Genomic DNA, 23,695 nt, shown 5'->3' with positions numbered 1-23,695 from the left:
CTATATTGTCGTTTTTACTTCGAAATTTATCTTTTTTTAAGAAAGAAACATATGCAGGATAATGTTGTTTTCGTCAGTTGATAAAAAGCATTGGCAAGAACGTGTGAAGGTGATTTTAAATGTATTTTTACGCAAATATCCCTACCATTCATATATTTCATGGGAAAATCACAACCCATTTATATATATTTCCCAGCCATTACGACATTGTTTTTTCTAACATCTTATTTAGACATTAACCACATGGGATCTTTCATATTATTAGATAAAAAGATCAGAACACAGTTTTTACAGACCTCGTTAAAGAAGATGAACATAAATTCCCATCCATTGATATTTAGATCCTTGAAATTGCACCCCATTGATATATTTGACATAAAAAAGTGATCCATGCCAGTGATACGTCTGTGTATATTTTTATATAGGAAGAGATCTCCCCGTGCCCATCTTTTTCCTGCAAATTTGTTGTGGAATCAATTAAATGTGTTGTCGTACGAAATACTCAAATTATGTTTAATTACTTTAATTTTCTTTTTCTATTTGTTTTGTCTTACGAAATACTTAATTTATGTCTTATTACTTTAATTTTATTTATCTTTTTGTCACAAAATTAAAGTATTACGACATAAGATTCGTTTTCATTTCCCCAACAAAATTTGCGTACATCCGTGTATAGCAATACGTTGTATATCCTGGTTTAATGTCTCACGTAAATTCAAATACTTTTCTTTGCTGTGTAGCTATAGAATTTTTGACGTATGAGTGTAAGATACCTATTGATGATGGTGATTCCATATAAAGTACCGTTGTTTAATATTATACTGTATAATGGTATCTGACAATTAACAATATTTTTTGGACTAGAGATCAGTAGTATTATTCGCTAAACTCATATTTCATCTATGAATTTATAGTGTGAATGTGATAATCACAAATCTAAATATAAACTAATGTTATTGTAGGAATAAACAACCAATTAATGGCCCCCTTTGCCTTCTCTGTTACATTTCTCAATTGCAAGCTTTCATATCTCCTTTGTCTAAGGTTCAAATTAAGTGACATTTATTCCATGTCAAAACAATACCTTCTGGTTTCTTTTGCTGGACAAATCATTATACCTTTAAATGCGTATAAGACGCACTGTTCCTGGAAGCTCGGAAATACAAAAACACGTATTTCAGATATGAGAAACAGGCACTGTATGACCTTCTATTTCAATTTCTTACACACTTTTAATTATTTAATATAATCATTCAACAAGGTTTCTAAAATGATCCCAAGTCATTCAGCATTCATTTGATACCAATTATCATCCAAATATTTTACAAATTTGAAAAGTTACAGATATGAGTAGGAACTATCTTGTATGAAAATATGTACTACCTTCTTGTATGTTCTTTCAGACTGGGCCCGGATTAGTGGTTCTGTGTCAGAACAGAGTATGGAATATTAACTGTAATTAAAAATCCTACATATACAGCGGGAATTGAATTGGTGCGTAATACATATGAATAAAAAGAGACGGTATTGCACCTTTCTTTACGGTATCATTCCACCGTTCCGTGTCAATTTTGTAAAAAAAAAATGAAACGAAACTTTTAATGGCAAAAAACCATTTGTCAAATATATATCACAAAAAGAACAATACGAAAACACCGAAATCTTTAAGCAATACACTTCATTTGTATGTATTTCTCCAGAACATGAGATTAAAGAAAACACAGACACTCGTTCTGTCGCCTCTTTTTTGGACAAAAACATTGAATTTGACATTCGGTGGTCATCTGTTTACTAGATTTTCTGACAACAAACGATTTTAAATATCGAAATTAAACATATTCTCTGACCTTATCAGCACTTTACCAACTTCACCTCGCGTATGGAGTATACATGTCTCATCACATACGATATTCAAGAGCTTTCAGCTGCTACTTAGACTTTGAAAAACCTGATCTATTTCTGAGCAAAAAAAATAATAATTAGCATTGTCCCAGTGAGAAGGAAATAGAGGGATGCTGCGTATTGCACCATAAAGTCCCCCCCCTCCCCCACCGGTGCCCCTTTTGTGTGCCATCATCGCTTTTTAAAATTTAGGAAAGAGTAAAAACTAGTTTCTCCCTAATCATCAACCATTCACTGGATGTCTGCACAGCTAACTAAATATTTAAGATTTAATTGTAACATGTGTACCTGCAAATTACTTAAATTGGGTTAAATTTACTTTTACAGCTTGAGTATCAAACATTCATTAATCTTCGCTTAAGAGAAGACACTGGCATTTCAATTGCCATGCCTTAATTCTAAAATGGTGCTCCTAAAAACTATTTTTAAACACGAAAAGGAGTGTATATATGTCATTATCGTTTACTATACTGTACTAGATTAACTACAAAAAATGTTTATATTGAAGTCTTTGTTAGATTTATATTATATAAATAAAAGATGGGTTTGTTCAAGTAGATAATTACCATATATGCATAAAAGTCGGATAATTTACATTGTAGCTTTAGACTACTATAGAAAAATTCAACATTAATACTTATATTATAGATTATGACTATATAGATATAGGAAGATGTGGTACGAGTGCCAATGAGACAACTATCCATCCAAGTCATAATGTGTAAAAAGTAAACAATTATAGGTCAAAGTACGGCCTTCAACACGGCGCCTTGGCTCACACCGATGTTTGTTAGAGTATTTTATTTTGCTCTATATTTACACAATTTTGGCAGCTGGATCCTAACTATTGTCACGTCATTATATCTGTGTGTGTTGCTCACACAAATTTTACTAGACCATTTTCTTCGGAATATGCCTATACCGAATCAGAAATACGGCAGTTATTTTCCAATAGTTCCATTGGTTGATATACTCGAGCGTTTGGTTTTGTCCGTTTTCTGGACTTTTGAATTTACCTTGGATTTTTTAATTTATAGAATTTAGTACAGTTTTAAATATCACATACTTTTAGAAAAAAACCACAATCAATCCTACATGGATATGCTCTGTGGAAACGTAGTGTTGATGTTCTGTATTTGGTAATAATTGTGTAGTTTAACTTGCCTCAAACTCTGTCGGACAGAGAACTTAAGTACTTTATAATTATTGATGACTGTATGTTTACCTCTGGTTGACTTTTCACATTTCACCTTTTGCATCTTCATTGACGTAAATCAAAATGTCCCGTCATTCAAAAATATTACAAATGTTAATAATATAAGATTAGAATAGATAAATAACGCCATCTAAAATCCCACATAGCAAGTATATTAAGATAATTTCCCTTATTTTACAATTCCCGTGCAGCTGTTAACAAACAAATGTACGCACGTCATCAGCCATAAGATATTTGATTAAGGTTATTTTTATCATTACTTTTCAGTACCTTCGATACGAATACGAATACGAATTCAAACCTAATAACCCTCTGGTTTTGCAAGGAAATCTAATAAAACGTTTTAAACATGTTTGTACCTTGTACTTACAAGGTAAGATGCAGATGATACCAATTTGATGGGCAATTTATATGTTGAATAATGATAAATATTCATGAACCTGATGTTCAAGTGATCAAGTAAGGTGAACACATTTCGTTGTATTTTAGTGAATATAAAACAAACTTCAAATACTTTCGAAGCGGTATGTGTTTGTACCGGCTGACAAAGCAGCCAACAATATGGTGGCGGTATGCCGTAAATACTACATGGACGTTCTTAAGAATGAAATTTGAAATTCCTATACATTCAAGTCTGTTTATGTTGGAGTCTTTGTAAGAAATATATCATATAAAAAAAGTTGTGGTATGAGTGCCAATGAGACAACTATCCATCCAAGTCATAATGTGTAAAAAGTAAACAATTATAGGTCAAAGTACGGCCTTCAATACGGCGCCTTGGCTCACACCGATGTTTGTTAGAGTATTTTTATTTTGCTCAATATTTACACAATTTTGGCAGCTGGATCCTAACTTTTGTCACGTGATTATATCTGTTTGTGTTGCTCACACAAATTTTACTAGACCATTTTCTTCGGAAAAGCCTATACCGAATCAGAAATACGGCAGTTGTTTTCCAATGGTTCCATTGGTTGATATACTCGAGCGTTTGGTTTTGTCCGTTTTCTGGACTTTTGAATTTACTTTGGAATTTTTAATTTATAGAATTTAGTATAGTTTTTAATATCACATACTTTTAGAAAAAAAAACACAATCAATCCTACATGGATATGCTCGGTGGAAACGTAGTGTTAATGTTCTGTATTTGGTAATATTTTGTAATGCTTAACTTGTCCCAAACTCTGTCGGACAGAGAACTTAAGTACTTTATAATTGTTGATGACTGTATGTTTACCTCTGGTTGACTTTTCACATTTCGCCTTTTGCATCTTCATTGACGTAAATCAAAATGTCCCGTCATTCAAAAATATTACAAATGTTAATAATATAAGATTAGAATAGATAAATAACGCCATCTAAAATCCCACATAGCAAGTATATTAAGATAATTTCCCTTATTTTACAATTCCCGTGCAGCTGTTAACAAACAAATGTGCGCACGTCATCAGCCATAAGATATTTGATTGAGGTTATTTGTATCATTACTTTACATTACCTTCGAATGTAGCTTTAATAAGAATTTAAACCTATTAACCCTCTGGTTTTGCTAGGAAATCTAATAAAACGCTTTAAACATGTTTCTACCTTGTACTTACAAGGTAAGATGCAGATGATACCAATTTGATGGGCAATTTATATGTTGAATAATGATAAACATTCATGAACCTGATGTTCAAGTAATCAAGTAAGGTGAACACGTTTCATTGTATTTAAGTGACTATAAAACAAACTTCAAGTACTTTCAACGCAGTTTGTGTTTGTACCGGCCGACAAAGCAGCCAACAATATGGTGGTGGTATGCCGAAATTTTAAATTCTTCTACATTCAAGTGTGTGCACTCCACAGAGAATCATACAGTAAACAAATATATCATAACCACATCACAGCGTAAGGCCTCTTCAGAACATTTGAAGGTCTCTACTGTGTATTGGTTACCTAAACTACACACAAAAAATCCAGTAAAATATCGTTTCATCTCGGCCTCTAGTAAGTGTTCTACAACTAATCTTTCAGTGCTTTTAACTAGTTTATTAACTTCTATCAAAGAACTTATCATTAACTTTTGTAATAAATCATATGAAAATAGTGGAATTAACTATTTTTGGAGTGTAAACAATTCTTTGGATATTTTCGATAAATTATGTGCTTTTGATGATCCTTTTGATTCTGTTGACAGTTTTGCCTTTTCAACTCTTTACATTACACTTCTACACAATCTTATCACAAAAAAGTTTTCCTATTTAATTAAATGGTCGTTTGGGAAATGTGAATGCAAATATATTTGCTGCAACTCATTTAAAGTCTTCTTCTCTAACGAGAAAGGTAGATGTGCTAACTATACTTACTGGAGGTGTGATCAGATGATAGAAACTGTTAATTTTCTCCTTGATAATATCTATGTACGTTTCGGCAATAAAGTTTATCGACAGGTTGTAGGTATTCTTATGGGTACAAATTTCGACCCTTTAATAGCAGACTTGTTCTTGTACTGTTATGATTCACATTTTATCACAAAACTCAGTAAAGACCCGTCTAAATTGCATTTAGTTGATAAATTCAACAACACTTACCGTTATCTTGATGATATTTTTTCGTTAAATAATCAAGAATTTTCTAAATATACAGCTGAAATTTACCCACTGAAACTTACTTTAGATAAATCAAATATAAACGGTAATAACTTCCTTTCCTAGATTTAGATATTTCAGTTTTACACGGGAAACTCTACACTAACATATAAGACAACGTAAATATTATTTGTATATGCATATGCCCATTCATGGCTCTAAAATCTGTCGGTACCTGTATCTTGGCATTGCACAACATGTATAAGGTCATGTTTTTCTCTGACTGTTTATGCTTTACACTTAATTCATTGGAGTTAGGATCTGTACTCATTGATATTTTAGTCTAAGATGCAGCTTTTTTTGCATTAGTTGTTATTGGCTTTGAAATAGCTGTCAGTAACTGCAAGTACTCTTAGATCTGTGGTTTTTCTTAGATCTGTGGTTTTGTTAGATGTATTTCTATTCATATCCACCTGATGAGTTAAAACCTTTTTCAACAGATTTTTTATAATTTGTTCTTATGTTGTACTGTTACACCACTCTCCCAGGTTAGGGGAGGGTTGGCGCCAAATTATGTATGTGCCTGTCCCAAGTCAGGAGCCCGTAATTCGGTGGTTTTCGTTTGTTGCTGTGTAACATATTTGTTTTTCGTTCATTATTTTGTACATAAATTAGGCCGTTAGTTTTCTCGTTTGAATTGTTTTACATTTGTCATTTTGGGTCCTTTTATAGCTGACTATGCGGTATGGGCTTTGCTCATTGTTGAAGGTCGTACGGTGACATATAGCTGTTGATATTTGTGTCATTTTGGTCACTTGTGGAGAGTTGTCTCATTGGCAATCATACCACATCTTCTGATTTTTATATTGTCATTAAGTTTACACAAAAGAAACTTTAAGAATAATTTGGGTTACCAAAATTAAAGTAGAAGCTAGAAACGTAATTATCCTTATGTGTCATGTCAACAGCGATTTTAGTTTAAAGTATGAAGTTCCTTAGTGTATCCTAAGTGTTTAGTGTGCTCATGTTAGTAAAAATGTGGGGATAAGTCTAATTCGATGATGATACATTCAGAGAAAAGGGGACGTGATTGTAGTTACAACATATCTGTTATAATATGCAAAACAAATGATAAAACTGTAGAATAACTGAATAATTTATTTTATATATTATTTTCAAAATATTATCTTGGCATACCGTAGATGAAAAAAAAATATATTAGTGTCGTGCGTCCGCAGCGCTTTTCTAGATTTACCTACAGTGGGAAAGTTCAAACCTAAATATGGAGAGGCCATGAATGTATAAATACGTAGATGTGTAAGGATGTATATAACAAAAAAAGTTAAATTTTTGGTAATTTGTTTTGATACTCGTGATTTCTGTTGGCTTTCTCAACGTTTGCCCATGAATGTATCTGATTGTGATTTTTCAGAAAAAAACGTGTCTCCACGAGAATCGGTGTAACATTTTTAATAATGATTGTTTGATTCTGCTCAACATGAAAACTAATGTTTAGGTTCCAATTCTTACGATGATTTGATATCATTTGCAAACAATCCTAACTCGAATAAAAGGTTAACAAAATACCTAACAAATCAACACCAACAATTTGTTTAATTAAATCAATTGTCCTTTAAAAAATCTAATTGCTAATTTATTTGCTGCAACTTATATAGAGCCTTTTTCTGAAATGGAAAATGTAAATATTTAAGATACAAATAATGAAACTGTAATGACATCTTTCAATCGGTTTTTTCTTTCTTTGACAACATTTATATACGTTTCGGTAAAACAGTTTATCTACTAGTTGTGTGTATTGCTATTAGATATCAATTATGCCCCTTTATAAGCAGACGTCAATCGTGTATTTTTATCAACCACAGCTTGTGACCAAACTAAATAAAGAACCTTCTAATATCAATGAGCATCCGATTGTTTATGACGTAATACAACAAAATCCGTTGGTTGTGTACTAATGAATAATGTTATCTTGGCAACAATGGTTAATTTACTAGTTGAAATAAGCCTGACAAGAGATTTGATTAACTGCTATAAACCTTAGATAGGTACGTTTTGTTGTTTTGTCTGTTTGTTATGTGGTTTTCTCTAGATGTCGATCTGATATTTTTTTTTATTATGAGATGCTTTGAAACCACTGTTCTTTGTTTCATAATGAAAAGGTTGAGCGGTCACAAACATTTTTTAAATCCACCACATTCTTAATGTGCCTGTTCAAAGTCAAGAGCATGGAGCTAAGTGGTTATCGATGGTTACCGTCTTCCATATTTACCAGTGGTTATTGTATAGTCTGCCATAATGTTTGATGTTGGGGCTTTTCATAGCCCCCTATATTGTATAGCTTTTGTGGATTGAAAAGGCCTTGTGGTGACCAATAGTTGTTTATATCCTCGTACTTGATGTCCGGTCATTAGTTATTCATTGTTAATCATATCATATCTCCTCTTTTTAATTGAAATATTGTTTTTATTTTTCAAGGACAAATACTTTATTTTACTTTTGTAAAGATAAGATCAAGGGTATTATATAGCAAATAAGATACACAGTTGTTTACCAATAAATATGCAACCGTCATCAGTATATATGCATGAGGTCAGTTGTTTATTCCTTTACCATATATGGTGATGCATGTATAGCTCTTCAAGTATATAAGTTGGTGCATATCGTTTGATTTCCTGTCAGCTAATACTGAAAAATCTCTATAGATTCATAAATGTATTATAAGCACTCTAGTATATTCATGTCTTTCCCTTTATTATTACCTACCGGGCTTTATAACCAGTCAAGGTTGTTAATAAAACCCATCATCTTAATTACTATTGATGTGTGTCTTATGATATAAAATAAATTTTCCAATTAACTAAAAATTACAAAAGCAAGATATTGTCCCTTTGATCAATATGCAAACCATATTATTCGAATGTTACCGTCTTAATTATCATAGTCTGTTCGAACAACATACCAACTGAATGCCTGTTATGTACGTTATTTAATTGTTTTTATTGAAAAGTTCAAAGATATCAGATTACAATTAAGATATAGAACTGTTTTCCACTAAATGCACACGTCATCAGCATCTATGCATGAGGTCAGATGTTTATTCTTTTACCATATATTCTATTCTATATTGCCATAACACGATCTAACAAGTGCATCATAAATTTTATCCTTCTGAGGTAGGATTTTGTCCGAAACCTCATATTATTAATTGATAATTGAAAACAAACTAACAATGTTATGGCATTAAATGAAAAACCACCTAAATACAAACAACAGTACATGAACACAACATAGACGACTAAAGACGAAACAACACGAACACCAAAAAAAAAAGTGATACCAGGTGCTCCTGTAGAGTGAGCAGATCATGCTTCACATGTGGCACCCGTCCTGTTTCTCATGTAAGTATAAACCATGTGATAAGTCTAACTCCGTAGGTCACGTCCTAGAAAAAGAGGACGGGATTGTGGTATCGACAATTGTAACATATTCGTCATCAAATGTGAAACAGATATTCTATAACGGATAACCAACTCCTGATTTCGTCCGTAAATTTTTCGAATGGATGATTTATATATGATTATTAATGTGTTCCTCTGATCTAATTTTTTCTCCTTTTACGTATTATTTTTCTGGTATATTATCATGTTCTATTGAAAGATTTCGTATATCGTTTTACCAAAAATTAAAATTAAAAATATAGACATAGCAGCCCATTATGTAGTGGTGGTGTGACGCATACACTACACGGAAGTTCTCCAAAACTAAATTATCCATTCTTCTACATTCAGGTCCGTACGCTCCACAGAGAGTCAAATTGTAAACAAGCATATCACTGCCACTACACAGCTTAAAGTCTCTTCCGAACATTTGAAAGTTCCGACTATGAACTGGTTCCCTAAATTACACAAACAACCATTTAAATTCCGTTTCATCTCTGCATCTAGTAAGTGTTCTACTACTAATCTGTCAGTGCTTCTAAGTACCTCCCTTAGTGATATCAAAGAACTTGTTATTAACTTTTGTAATAAAATTTATGAAAATAATGGTATTTATTATTTTTGGAGTGTTTAAAATTCTTTAGAGGTTTTAGATAAAATACGTGCTTTTGATGGTCCTTTTAATTTGGTTGACAGTTATGATTATTCTACTCTCTACACTACACATTCAACAATACCTACCGTTATCGTGATGATATTTTTCCGTTAAATAATCCAGAGTTTTCAAATATACTACCGAAATATACCCAAAGGATGTTACTTGAAATAAATCTAACATGAACAGCAGTAGTTGTCCTTTTCTGGTAAATTATTAAGTCAGGGATTTCGTTACTATAAATTACTTAAAACATTTACTAAATTCTTTCATAGGTACAGAGATTTTATTAAATGTGGCTGTACCTGTAGAAAATGTATTAAAAACGGTATTTCACATCCTAAATTTTACGGTAATATTGCAGTCAAATCGCGAAAGTCACTATGTGATTCTTGTAAACTCATTGAACCTTTAAACAAACTTATTAGTAAAGGTTATCTTAATAATGTTGTTAAAAGATCTTTGAATATTGTTTACATTGGCGCTAACATCGATTTTGTCATCAACAAATTAAAACATAAATGAATTGTATTCTTTTCGAATGGGTTTTGGATGCATAACTACACATCCACGTTTATTTTCTCTTTAGAAATTGCTTTATCTATATATAACATGATACATATTTATTATAAGGTTAAATCCTTACGATCCTACTGCCTGTCGATATTTTTATTTTGGCATTGCAAAAGTCATGTCTTCTTTTACTGTCCATGGCGTTGAAACACTAAATCCCTGGGATGTGTTTTAATTGATTTTAGACTCTGATGCATGTTTTTTATTGTAAATTGTTTTTGGCTTTTACCTAGCTTTCAGTAACTGTGAGTACTCTCAAATCGTACTTTCGTGTTAATTTAACCTGTTGACACGGTTTATAATGCATTTCTGTAATTCAATGTTTACTTATTTTGTGTTATATCTCGTCTCACTATTTTTAATATGTACCACATTTGATAAGTATTTAGTATGACGATAAATTTTCACTTCTGTACTCGTACTCTGAATAACAAATTTATTTATGTTGTAAAAAAATGTTTACTTCCGTACTCCTAACAACAAAATTATTATATTTTAATTTACCTGTGTACGTTGTTTTATTTAACGCCATTTTGTTCAAGGTTAGAGTTGTCTTTTTAACACTGTTCCTACATCTTTTTTATTTCTACCTGTAACGTCTATGTTATATAGGCACCTACGTTTTAATATTGTATTTATATTGTGTCATAGATCAAACTTATTTGTTCAGTGTATGTTTACTTGTTTTTGTGTAAATGTCGTTTTGATCGAGTTAATTCATTTCAATTGATATTCTATAGTGTGTCTTTTTTTGTTGTAATGTTACACTACTGTCTCAGGTTAGGGTGATGGTTGGCGCCTGTTAAGACGTTTAAAACCGCTGCGATTTTATACACCTGTCCTATCAAGAGCCTGTTGCTCAGTGGTTGTCGTTTGTTGGCGTGATTCATAGGTATTTTCGTTTCTCGTTTTTTATATTGATTAGACCGATGGTTTTCCTGTTTGAATTGTTTTACACTAGTCACTTTGGGGTCCTTTATAGCTTGCTGTTCGGTGTGAGTCAAGACTCCGTGTTGAAGACCGTACTTTGACCTATAATTGTTAACTTTTCATACATTGTGACTTGGATGGAGAGTTGTCTCATTGGCACTCATAGCACATCTTCTTATTTATATATATTGTATATTTTTTGTATCTTTTATCAATATGCAAACCATATAATTCGATTGTTACCGTTTAAATTATCAAAACAACAGAAAGCCTGTTCTGTCACATAATACGCAGTTGTTTTATATATAAATTCAAGGATATCAGATTGCAATAAAGATATTCAGCTGTTTACCAACAAATGTGCACACGTCATCAGCAAATGTTTTTCCTCTACCATATATTCTAAATTGTCATAACACGAACTAACAAGTGCATCATAAAATTGTCCTTCGAAGGTAGGATTTTGACCACAACCACCTATATCATTAATTTATAATTGAAAACAAAAACTGACAATACCATGCCAAAAAGAAAAAAAACCACAAAAAGACAACCTCAACAGTACACATACACAACACAGAAAACTAAAGATTGAGCAATACGGACACAATAAAAAAACAGGGATAATCTCAGATGCTCCGGCAGGGTAAGCAGATTATGCTCTACATGTGGCACCCTTCGTGTTATTCAGGTAAGTAGAAACCGGTGATAAGTCTAATGTGGTAGGTTTCATTCGAGGAAAGTGTATAACAAAAGTACCGAACTGTTGTTGATAGCTACATTATATTGACAAAATTGGGTGAGTAGCCCAAACAGACATGATAGGTTAATGTAACAATAATTGGGATCCAGCAGCTAAAACTGTGTAAACATACATCCAAAACACCACAACTGACTGAAATAATAAACAAATTTACAAATATATTTAACAAAGTTGCCAACAAAAAGGTGTTTTAGATGATAGTAAATTGAACAAAGACGCCAACTTAATTGTTTTGTCGTTGATAGTAAATTGTCAAAGACACCGATAAAAAAGTTGTTGTAGTTGATAGTATATATCGTATATAGTATACACTTTCTCGATAAAGTACAAACTAAGTAAGATATACATACAAAGGTAAACAAAATGGAAACACTGTAAAAACCCTCTGGTGTCCCATGAGGACGGAATTGTGGTTATGACAATTGGAACATACCCGTCGTCATCTGTGAAACAGATATTCCCAAATGGTCAACTAACTCCTTACAGCGTCCGTAAAATTTTCGAAAGGATGATTTCAACTTCACCACTTAATTCCTAATTTAATAGCTTTCATGTACGCAGCAACTCTCTAGTGAGGAAATCATGATACGAAATGCAAGCTATGGGATATTGTATCAACTGCAAATTGTATGCATCACATTCAGGCCTAGCCGGACGTTTGCTATACAGAAATGGAATATTCACAGTTTTGAAGTTGAAATCATCTTTTTGTCGTAAGTTTTGTTCTCAGCCGACCCTCATTGCCCATTTCTTGATGTAAGTCAAGATACGAGGCAGACCTACAATAATGTAACTGTATCTGTTGTAATTTTTATTTTAAGTTTGATGGGATAGACAGGTTTAATATAGTCACCAAACTTTGAATTATTTAGTGAGACGAAAAAGTCCGCAAGAAGAGGAGCACATTTGGTTCGCATGTGAATGCCAAAGGTTGTTGAAAAAACAACGTCCAAACGTTGCAAATATGTTGTCAATCAAGAAATCAAACATCTTCATAATGTCAGTTTCAGAGATTTTTGTTTCAATCAAAGTGATTTTTTACAAAAACAATGTATTCCTCCCTACGACAAGGTACTTGTATCTATGTTGGCCATTATTTTAAATGAAACAAAGGAGCAGTTCTTTCAATTTATCTTTACGTTTGCAATAGATAATACTTGTGAAAAAATATTTTGATATTACTCAAGAGGAAAGAGACTTAGATTGTATGTATTATAACATCTGATTCACGCCGCATCTAGAGCATTTAGTTTCACAATGACTTTGAAGATCGGCTTTGATTGCTGATTGATATTAATAACTAAGAAAGAGGATTTGTGGAGCACTTGAAAGGCCAAGTAATATAACGTTGTTTGTAACTACACTTATGTAATTTAGGAGTTCAATACAGTGAAGGAAGACCCTGTTCTTTATCTTTGTTTAGAAATCCAATGAAACAGAACAGACCTATGATTATTCAGGATTTCACCCTTGGTATCGTTGGGGTATATGTTGAGTTTACACGTGAATTGCCAATACCTAATTCCTTTATCAAGCAGTTTATTGTTATGTGATTTGCACATTAAAACGATGTTGTTTGGGGCTTTATCTGCGAAGACAGCAACATATTTGTCATGGAGGTAGGATGGGTGCGTAACAACAGTTTGGTCTTTAAATATCGTTGCAACACGTGTATTTATAGACTCGTTCAGTTTTTTATTTATAATTTGTAGCTAAGCATTTTTCACCAGTGCTAGGTTTTCGGTTAGTAGGCTGACGATTAGTTAAATATAGGTGTTACATTGATGAAGAAACATGGTTGCCAGAAACAAATTGTGTGACAAAATATAAGATACAAGGAAGCATGCAAAACAAATTTGCAAATTCATGTTAAAATGTCAATTTCTATATAGCTGTTGCTATGAAACTCAACGATTGCTAGGTGTATATTTCGCACACACTTTAGGGTAATAAGAATTATAATTGCTATAATGAGAGTATCAAACATGAGAAAAGAAGTTTTTTTTGGGGTTCGTGTTGCTCAGTCTGTAGTTTTCTATGATGTGTTTCTGTACTTTTGTTTGTCTGTTGGTCTTTTTCTTTTTTAGCCATGGCGTTGTCAGTTTATGTTCGACTTATGAGCTTGAATGTCCCTCTGGTATCTTTCGCCTCTCTTATATAGACAAACGATGTGTTATAGAATACTAGAATTTTTGTTTAATTTATTTTTCCATAATTACACCTCTTTTAGTTGCAAAGTAATGCGATTTTACAAAATTAAGACAAAACTAGTATGTATCGAGAAACCAAACAATATTAATTTTGAGTTTATATAACGACAGTTTGTTTAATTAGTAACAGTTTAGGTGTAAGCATCAAACCTTTATCAATCCGTTGTAGTAAACAGTCTTATCAATGGATTTGATTTATCAATGCTTATTAAATTGTACACCGAGGGGGTCACATGTGAAGCAGGATGTGTTGATCATTCCAGAACTTGTGTGACCATCTCCGGTTTTTGGGGGTTTGTGTTGCACAATCTTTAGTTTAGTTTTTTATGTAGTGTTTTTAGACTTTTTTTTGTCTCGTGTTATGTTTTGTTGGTTTTTTGTAATGGTTTTATTTGTCTTTCATGAATTTCATGTTAGTATGTTCTGCTTCTTTAAAATAAAACATGTTATTTTGTTTTATAATTAAACAGACTAAAGTAGCAGGTTTGTTTCGAAATCCTTGAATAAACAACTTGAGTGAAGCATAAAATGAAATTTGGGATCTTTCTATACATGTTATAGATGACGAAGACTTCAAAACGTCAAGAAAGGGAAGGAAAGTAATATACATGTGTTTCTATTGCGTCATACCTGACAGCTCATTTTATTCATAAAAATATAATAATAACTTTTTATATTATAATAAAAAGCATCAATCTCCTAAAACCTTGAAGTCCGCACTAATAAGTTCCATTCCGTAAAAATATCTGCAGTATCTTCACCTTATGCGTATCGCGGAAATACTTGACTTCTATTCGTTGCTATGAATTTAAGCATTTCAATGAAAGTGTATGCCCAATTTGGTAAACTGTGATATTATTCATTTGTATTACCCTATCAGGTTTTGTGTGATCAGCAGGTTTCGTAGTAGTAGTTTATCTTGGTCATGTTATGGTAGGTTTCGTAGAAGTAGTTTATCTGGTTTCTTGTTCATAGTGATGCCTTCTGCAAACTCTTACTCTTCCTCAAAAATAGTTTCTAATTCATGTGGAAACTGATCTACAAAACAGAAAAAACAAATATAATTAAAAAAAAGCTTGATTGACCAACAGAATGTATTTTGGTGCAGATTCTTTTACATACGTATTTGTAAAAGAATGATAATCTTTAGATCTTTAAAAGTTGTGGTTTTCTAGTTCGTAAACATTTTGTGATAAATTGCATTTAGAAAGTTCTAATTTCATTCAATAATCGATGTCGTCTGTAGATAGGTTCGGGGTATAGTGTTTATTTTGATTAAAGTTACGATTGATTTCTTTTGCTGACTCTCTATTGACTTCAAACAGATATCAATTTCACACCAAATATTTTGTCTGCATTTAATAAGTATCTTGGTGTTTTGTTTTAGTATTTGAAAAATTTGAAACTGCGATGGTTCTTCAAATGTATCTTATGAATTTCAATTGGTTTTTTTTCTTGTTTTAATACAAAAAAGTATATTCTGCATTTTGCATTTTTCATGATGAAGATAAAAACGAAATTTTTCTCTATCTTCACGTTAGAAAATGAACACAAAATACAATTAACGAATTAAACTACTAGTTTTGGCCTCTCCTGTCCAAACAATGTATTGAAACCATGCAAAATATTTTACGGCTAACAGTAATATTTACCTCTTGTTATTTTTTTCTTCTTAATTTCACAGGTTTCGAGCATTTCGACAATAGATTCGTGTCCATTTTCTTCTGCATACAAAACAGCTGTCCAACCGTGTATATCATTTCGTTTAACGTCACATCCTAAGTCTATCAAAAACTGTACGAACTCTTTCCTTCCTATTTCTGTTGCAGGTAGATGACGACTTCGACATGTCTCGATCAAAGGCGTTGCTCCAACATAATTTATGCAGTTAATTTCTACCCCTGAGGACATAATTTTCTTTGCAGCTTTGAATTTATTTTGTTGTATAGCATGAAATACGTTGATTATTTTGTCGTATGATTGTTCACTGCTGACTGATGATGCTGATCCCATGGTACAAAGTCTTGTTCTGCAGTTTAAACAACTGTTTAGAATATTGTAGTTTAATATTGTCCTTCTGTATCTGACAGTTAAAGCTTATATTGTTTCTTTGTCGAGTAGACAGCCTTTTATACGATTTAATTTCCTCACACCTACGTTTTAACAGTGTGATTGTTTGTTGAATCGACGATTTGAGCGCAAAACGTCATCCAACAAAAATTGCAAATGTCAAAACTTATAACAAAATAGCAAGAACCAAGTCCTCAGATTTTATTTGCAATTATCATTTAATTCCTTGACAAAACAAAAAAGGGGACTGCTTTATGAGATATAAATTAGTGTAAATACCGCTTATAAGAATATCACACTTCTCTGAGGTTGAAAAATCTGAATTTCAAAAACAATAATGTATCAAACAATTTCAAAATACACATCATAACAGAGCGTTATTCTTTTCAACCGAATTAGGATAGGAACCTTTTGTTATAATTATTTGTCTGTTAAGACTTGAGTATATTTAATCTATTACATAAAACAAAAATGACATCTTGTAATCCTACATTTTTATTCGTAAAATGACTTTTTTTTGGCTATTTTTTATTTTATCTTAAAGAACCCCAAGCATTGAGATACATACATATAGTCATAATCTATAAAATAAGTATTAATGTTGAATTTTTCTATAGTAGTCTAAAGCTACAATGTAAATTATCCTACTTTTATACATATATGGTAATTATCTACTTGAACAAACCCATCTTTTGTTACCCTGGTATAAAATACACGAATTCCTATAAAGGTTAATGATGGCATTGGCCTACTCCTCTTACCACATGTATCTCTGTCAATAATATGACATCGAAAATGGAAAGCACCAGTTGAAGCCACCAGTGTTCAATAACATGTAAGAGTTAGACAGGACATGTTGGATAGAAGTACAAAGTAAATAACAACCATACTCAAGGGTAGACAATCACAATGCAATAAAACAAAAACACACACATATATATATATATATACATAACTATCAATTTCCTAACAATGTAATTTTAACACACTATTGAGTATGTAAATATTAGAATGTTTAAAATATTTACAACGCGATAAAAAATAAATTCCGTATCAACTTCACAAATAATACATGATGGTCTTGATTCTAGATGCTGACATTGTTTATCATCTTAATAACGTGTTATAGTGTTCTTTTAATTTTACTTTATATATTTTTAACCTTTACTGTTTAGTCCATTATTGGTAATATCCTTTGGCATGGCTCGGTATTTATACATCCCGCCATTGTGTTATTGTGCTATTGTCATTTTTGGTATTTTTGTCTTTCATTTTTGCTTATGTGCTTGTCTATAGAGGGTCTATATGCCATTTTGTTTCTTTGTTGATATAGTTGTTTGTTGTGTTTTTTTTATAGTGATTAAGATTATAGCACAATGTTGTACCCCAATATTTGACATTTTTACCTACTATGCCTGTTTGTTTTGCTCAAACATTGTTGTCAATATAATGAAATTCTATGCGACTGTCATACAATTGAGAGGTTTACCTAGCTATAAAACCAGGTGTAATCCACTTTATTTTACATAAGAAAATACCGGTACCAATATGACAGTTGTTTACCATTCGTTTGATGTGTTTGAGCTTTTGATTTTGCCATTTGATAAAGGACTTTCCATTTTGAATTTTCCTTGGAGTTCGGTGTTTCTGTTATTTTACTTTGTATCATACATTTCAGGATATCCCAAAATGTACATGGGTTTACTGACAATTCAGTTTCTGTTTAATTTCCAGGTAGAGATTATTGATTTATAGTTTAAATGCACAAAGTTCACAAACAATATAAGCGCTGACGAGCTTTTGAAACAAACAAAAAACACATCAAAAACAGAGACAAAACACATATAAAAACGTTTAATACTACACATGCATCCGTAACCACTAAAAAATATAAGCATAATATTGCAGCAAGCGAAAAAACATATCAAGCAACATGCTATTACAAAGTTAAAGCTTTAAATAAAGTAGTAATAACTTAATGCAGTAAGCAGATCAGCATATCAGTCAACATGACAACACAAATTAATGATACAATTAAACACTAAAACAATCAGTATGCACAGCGTTTGCAGAAGCTGTCATTCAATGTAGAAATTATATTTTCTATATGTTTCTAGTTTCTTATCTATAATGGTTAGGCAGCTTATTACAAAATTTGAAGCATCATATGTAAATAGATGATTACCACAACTGGTAGTTCTATTTTCTAAATAGATATATTTCTATATCAGACTATGTAAATGCACACTTTTATGGGTTTTTTTTTTTCTTTTTCTTGTAAATTTACTATAGAAATTGATAAGAATAAACAGATGCATGTGTAGGACTATTGTGTTGCTAGGTAAACCTCTGTACTTTTGTATACCTGTGAAGAGTACATTAAATTAGGAAAAAAGAATAACATTGTACAAGCAAAAAAACTCTTGGGTCACAATATCCCAAAAAGTCTTTCACATTCTCATGAAATGTTACCCACAACAAAAGTTTGATTCTATGAGTACTCCTGTCAGAGTAAGTCTTTACATGCGTAATATCAGTCGTCCAATTCCACCTGGGACTCAGAATCCTGGTGGGCCCTCTGGATTGGTTGCCCAATCAGAAAACTGATCCGGACCCAGAACCACAAATGGGGTCAGCCTCTTCTATTGAAGCTTTGTTTAATAGCCGAAAAAGTACAGTGAGACACACACTTTAGTTTCCAATGAAGAGTTTTACTTTCATTCTTATTAACACAAATCTGCTTACTATAACACTCTTATATTTTACCAAGCATTTAAAAAAAAATTATATATATATATATACTGTGATTCATGAAAAGCCTTATGAATAACTTCATGTGTTTTTACATTGATGGTTCCATTTTCTTATGTTTGTAGCAAAACAAAAACCTAGAGAGCTTCCGAGTATCTTAACATTGTTGATACACAAGACTCCGCCAACAGGAATGTGAAAATGTATATGCTACACCAACTATTCACGTTAAGGAAAGTATCATAGTATCTATAGTATGAAGAGTTTATCTACTAATGAGAGGGGAACTCACTAATAACACAAATATTTTTATATAAAACTTTATCAGACGAAATACGAAATAGAGTTACGAGAATGTATGCATTTTGAATAAATATAAGAACAAAACACACAAACAAACAAAGAAGTAAATAAAGGAGAAAAAATGTAACATGTTTTTATTTCAATGTTTGGTCCGTTAGATAATCAAAAGAAAGTTAATTCGATATTTCACCAGAGAATCATTCATCCAAAGACCCTTGTTATCATTATTGAGCCAGATTCGAACTATTGTTTGGGTGACCTTTGGAAATTAGCCAACACTTCCTTGGATCCAACGGATAATGAAATTTCATGTTTCCTCAAACCTCAAATCTAAGACGTTTAGTTGCCTCCTCGGCGTTTTGCCTATAAGTTTGGAGTTTGTGAGGTATGAATGGCCTGAAGCTCTCCGAGAGCAAAATCAGCCTACTTTTTTAGTATTTTGACGCGATCGTCAATTTGATCTTGTTTTGCCTTTAGTTTTCAACTTCAGTGTTTAAATATACATTTTCCAGTGTCGGCAAAATTTCTCCACTCGTAGTCACCCATTGTTATTGTGACTATCAACAAATAGACCTAGGCGGGAATCGACGATTTAAGACTGTTTAATGTAAGAGAAAAATTAAATGTAAGTCACCTCATTCAGTGTATAAATGTAATGCTTTACGATCCTTAATGTTAAGCAGATGTAGTCAATTTTCCAGGAACAATTTTCCCCACGTTACCACAAAAGAGAGGCGAAAGATACCAAAGGAACATTCAAACGCATAAGTCGAAATAAACTGAAAACGCCATGGCTAAAAAAGAAACCGACACACAGACAAACAACAGTACACAAAACACAGCATAGAAAACAAAAGTCTGAGTAACAAGAACCCCACCAAAAACTGGGGGTGATCTAAGGTACTCCGGAAGATCCTGATCCACATGTGGCACCCGTCGTGTTGCTCATGTTATTACAAACCCGGTAATAATTCCAATTCGGTAGGTCACATTCTGGAAAAGGGGACGGGATTGTAGTTACGACAATTGGAACATATCCGCTATCATCAGTGAAACGGATATTCCATTACGGTCAACCAACTCGTGATGGCGTCCGTAAAATTTACGAAGGGATGATTTCAACTTCACACTTGGAACTCTTGGTTTAATAGCTTCCTTGTGAGCAGTATGTCCTCTCTTAAAATGACTTGACAAATTATGAAGTTCTGACATATCAAATAAGATTTAAACATATGAAGGTATTTGAACCAAGTCGTGATGAGGACCCCATATTTGTGAAATTAAATACAATTTATGTCGGTCTATTCCAATATAGACCTGGTGTATTTTCTTCGTTATGAGAACATCTGTTATGTTTGTAACAATTGAGAATCTCAGAAAGATAGTATCAACATCTTATATGGTAACCCAAAAGAATCAGATAATAATCATGTTACTGATCAAAAATGAGTAGTTGACGATAGAAAACTCAAATTACTGCGCATGGCATACATTGTATTCTCTAGTCTGAACAATAAACATTTGTGAAATATTAGTTTCATTTCTGGGCGGATTTCTGTTGGGATTCGTGTTGCTCAGTCTTGTTGACTGTTTGTCTTATCTTCCGTTTCCGTTTATTTACCATGGTTGTGTCGGTTTTTCTTTAACTTATACTTTTTTATTTGGTTTTTTAAAGTGTTTTTTTTTTTTGCAATAAATACGATATTTAAGAAATATTTCAAGATAACAAGTACTTATTTCATTATGTTTTTGTTCGGGATTGATGATATCAGTTGTAAGCCTAAACACATTAACAAACCTTTAAATATTAAAGTGTAATTTGCTGTACAATTTTATATCAATATGACATTTCCATTAACAGCATGTGATAAAGTCGTTGACACGTGTCACTATTTTGTGAAAATATGTGATAATTAATCCTACAAATATACATATGTAGTTACAAACGACACTACTCTACATTTTAACAGTGGGTTTTAAAGTAAATGATCACCATCGCTAGTCAATGCCTTTCCCCCGGGTTGTTACAGTTATGCTTGGCGTTAAGCACCATACATTTTTCCTTAAGTCCATCTTACTAGCAGATTTCCGTTTTAATTGGCAGTTTGTATGTTAAATGATTAATTAGCATTCATGTCCCGATGTTTATGTAATCAATATGGGTGCACACATATCAAACCCTTCGAGTGTATAAAAAAAACATTATGTTAACAAAAAAGAAATTTTAAGGGTGATGTTTAGATTGAAGCGAAAGACGCATTCAACATTATTTGGCGTGTCAATAGCGCCTTCAGTTAAAAGCATCAACTTTTCCAATTTTACTCCTTCGAAATACATAACAATATGAGGAGGAGGAGGATTACGACGCGGACGACGACGATGATGATGATAATGATAATAATTTGGTAAAGTCGTAGGATTAGATAATTCATTCTATGATGAGTTTATGTAACGATGGTTTGTTTAATTGGTGATGTTATAGGTTTAAACAACAGACCTTTATCAATCATTTATGGTAAAAGGTCTTATCAATGAATTTGACTTATTAAAGCTTATTAAAGAGTAATACGATGGGTGTCACATGTGTATCAGGATCTGACGATCCTTCCAGAGCTTCTGTGACCATCCTCGGTTTTTCGGGGTTTGTGACGAACAGTTTTTATTTTGTTATGTAGTGTTTTTAGACTTATGTTTGTTTCATGTTGTTTATTGTTAATTTTTTTCAATGCTTGGTTGTCTTTCGTCGTGTGTGAATTTCCCGATGGTATATTCCTCTTCTTTCAAATAAACAATTTTGTTTTGTTTTATAATTGAACAGACAACAATAACAGTTTAGCTTCGAAAACCGGATTAAACAACCTGATTAAAGTATAATATGAAATTTGAGATCTCTCTTTACATCCTATAGATGACGAAGACTTCAAAATATTCGCATTGGTGAAAGGGAAGGAAAGTAATGAAATACAAGTGATTATATTGCCTCATACCTGACAACTCATTTTATTTATAAAAATATTACTAGAATTTTTTATAATATTGTTATAAAAATTATAAATCTCTTAAAACCTTGAAATCCGCACTAATAAGTTCCATTCCGGAAATACATTTGCAGTTTCTTCACGTTATACGTATTGCGGACATTCGTCACTTTTATTCATGTCTATGATCTCAAGCATTTAAATGAAAGTGTATGCACACACTGATGACCTGCTATCATCTGCATTACTCTATCAGGTTTTATATGATTAGTGGGTTTCGTAGTATTAGTTTATCTTGGTCATATTATAGTAGGTTTCGTAGAAGTAGTATATTTGGTTCCTTGTTCATGATGATGCTTTTTGCTACAAACTCTTACTCTTCCTCAAAAATAGTTTCTAATTCATGTGGAAACTGTTCTAAAAAATAGAAAAATAAATAAAATTAAAAAAAGCATAACGATTAAAAGAATATATTTTGGCGCAGAAGTTTTTATATAAATATATGTATTTATGATAGAATGTTTATTTTTATATCGTTTATGGTTGTTGTTTTCTAGTTCATAAGCCTTTTGTGATAAACTGCATAAAGAAAGTTCTAATATATTTCAATAATCTGTGTCGCCTCTTGATAGGTTCGGGGTATAGTGTTTATTTTGATCAAGGGAACGGTTAAATTATTTTTGCTGACTCTCTATTGACTTCTTCAAACAGATTTCAGATTCACACCAAATATTTTGTCCCACTTTGATCATTATTTTGGTGTTACTTTTTTTTTATATTTCAAGAATATGGAACCGCGTTGGTTCTTCTAATTTATCTTATCAATTCCAATTGTTTTTTTTTTATTGGTATAATATAAACTAATTTGTTATGCATGTTGCATTTGTTATGATGAAGTTGAACACAAATTTGTTCTCAAACTTCTCGTTAAATTATGAACACAAAATCCAATAAACAATTTTATGAATATTTGCCTCTCTATTAAAAACAATTATTGACCCATGCAAAATATTTTACGGCAAACATTATTAATATTTACCTCTTGTTATTTTTTTCTTTTTAATTTCACAGGTTTCGAGCATTTCGACGATAGATTCATGTCCATTTTCCTCTGCATACAAAACAGCTGTCCAACCATGTATATCATTCCGTTTTACGTCACATCCCAAGTCTATCAAAAATTGAACGAACTCTTTCCTTCGTATTTCTGTTGCAGGTAGATGACGACTTCGACATGTCTCGATCAAAGGTGTTGCTCCAACATAATTTATGCAATTAATTTCTACCCCTGAGGACATAATTTTCTTTGCAGCTTTGAA

This window comes from Mytilus californianus, unplaced genomic scaffold (genome assembly GCF_021869535.1).
Source record: "Mytilus californianus isolate M0D057914Y unplaced genomic scaffold, xbMytCali1.0.p SCAF_11, whole genome shotgun sequence".
Classification (NCBI taxonomy): Eukaryota; Metazoa; Mollusca; class Bivalvia; order Mytilida; family Mytilidae; genus Mytilus; species Mytilus californianus.
The sequence above is the reverse complement of the archived record's forward strand: the minus strand, read 5'-3'. Positions refer to the sequence as shown.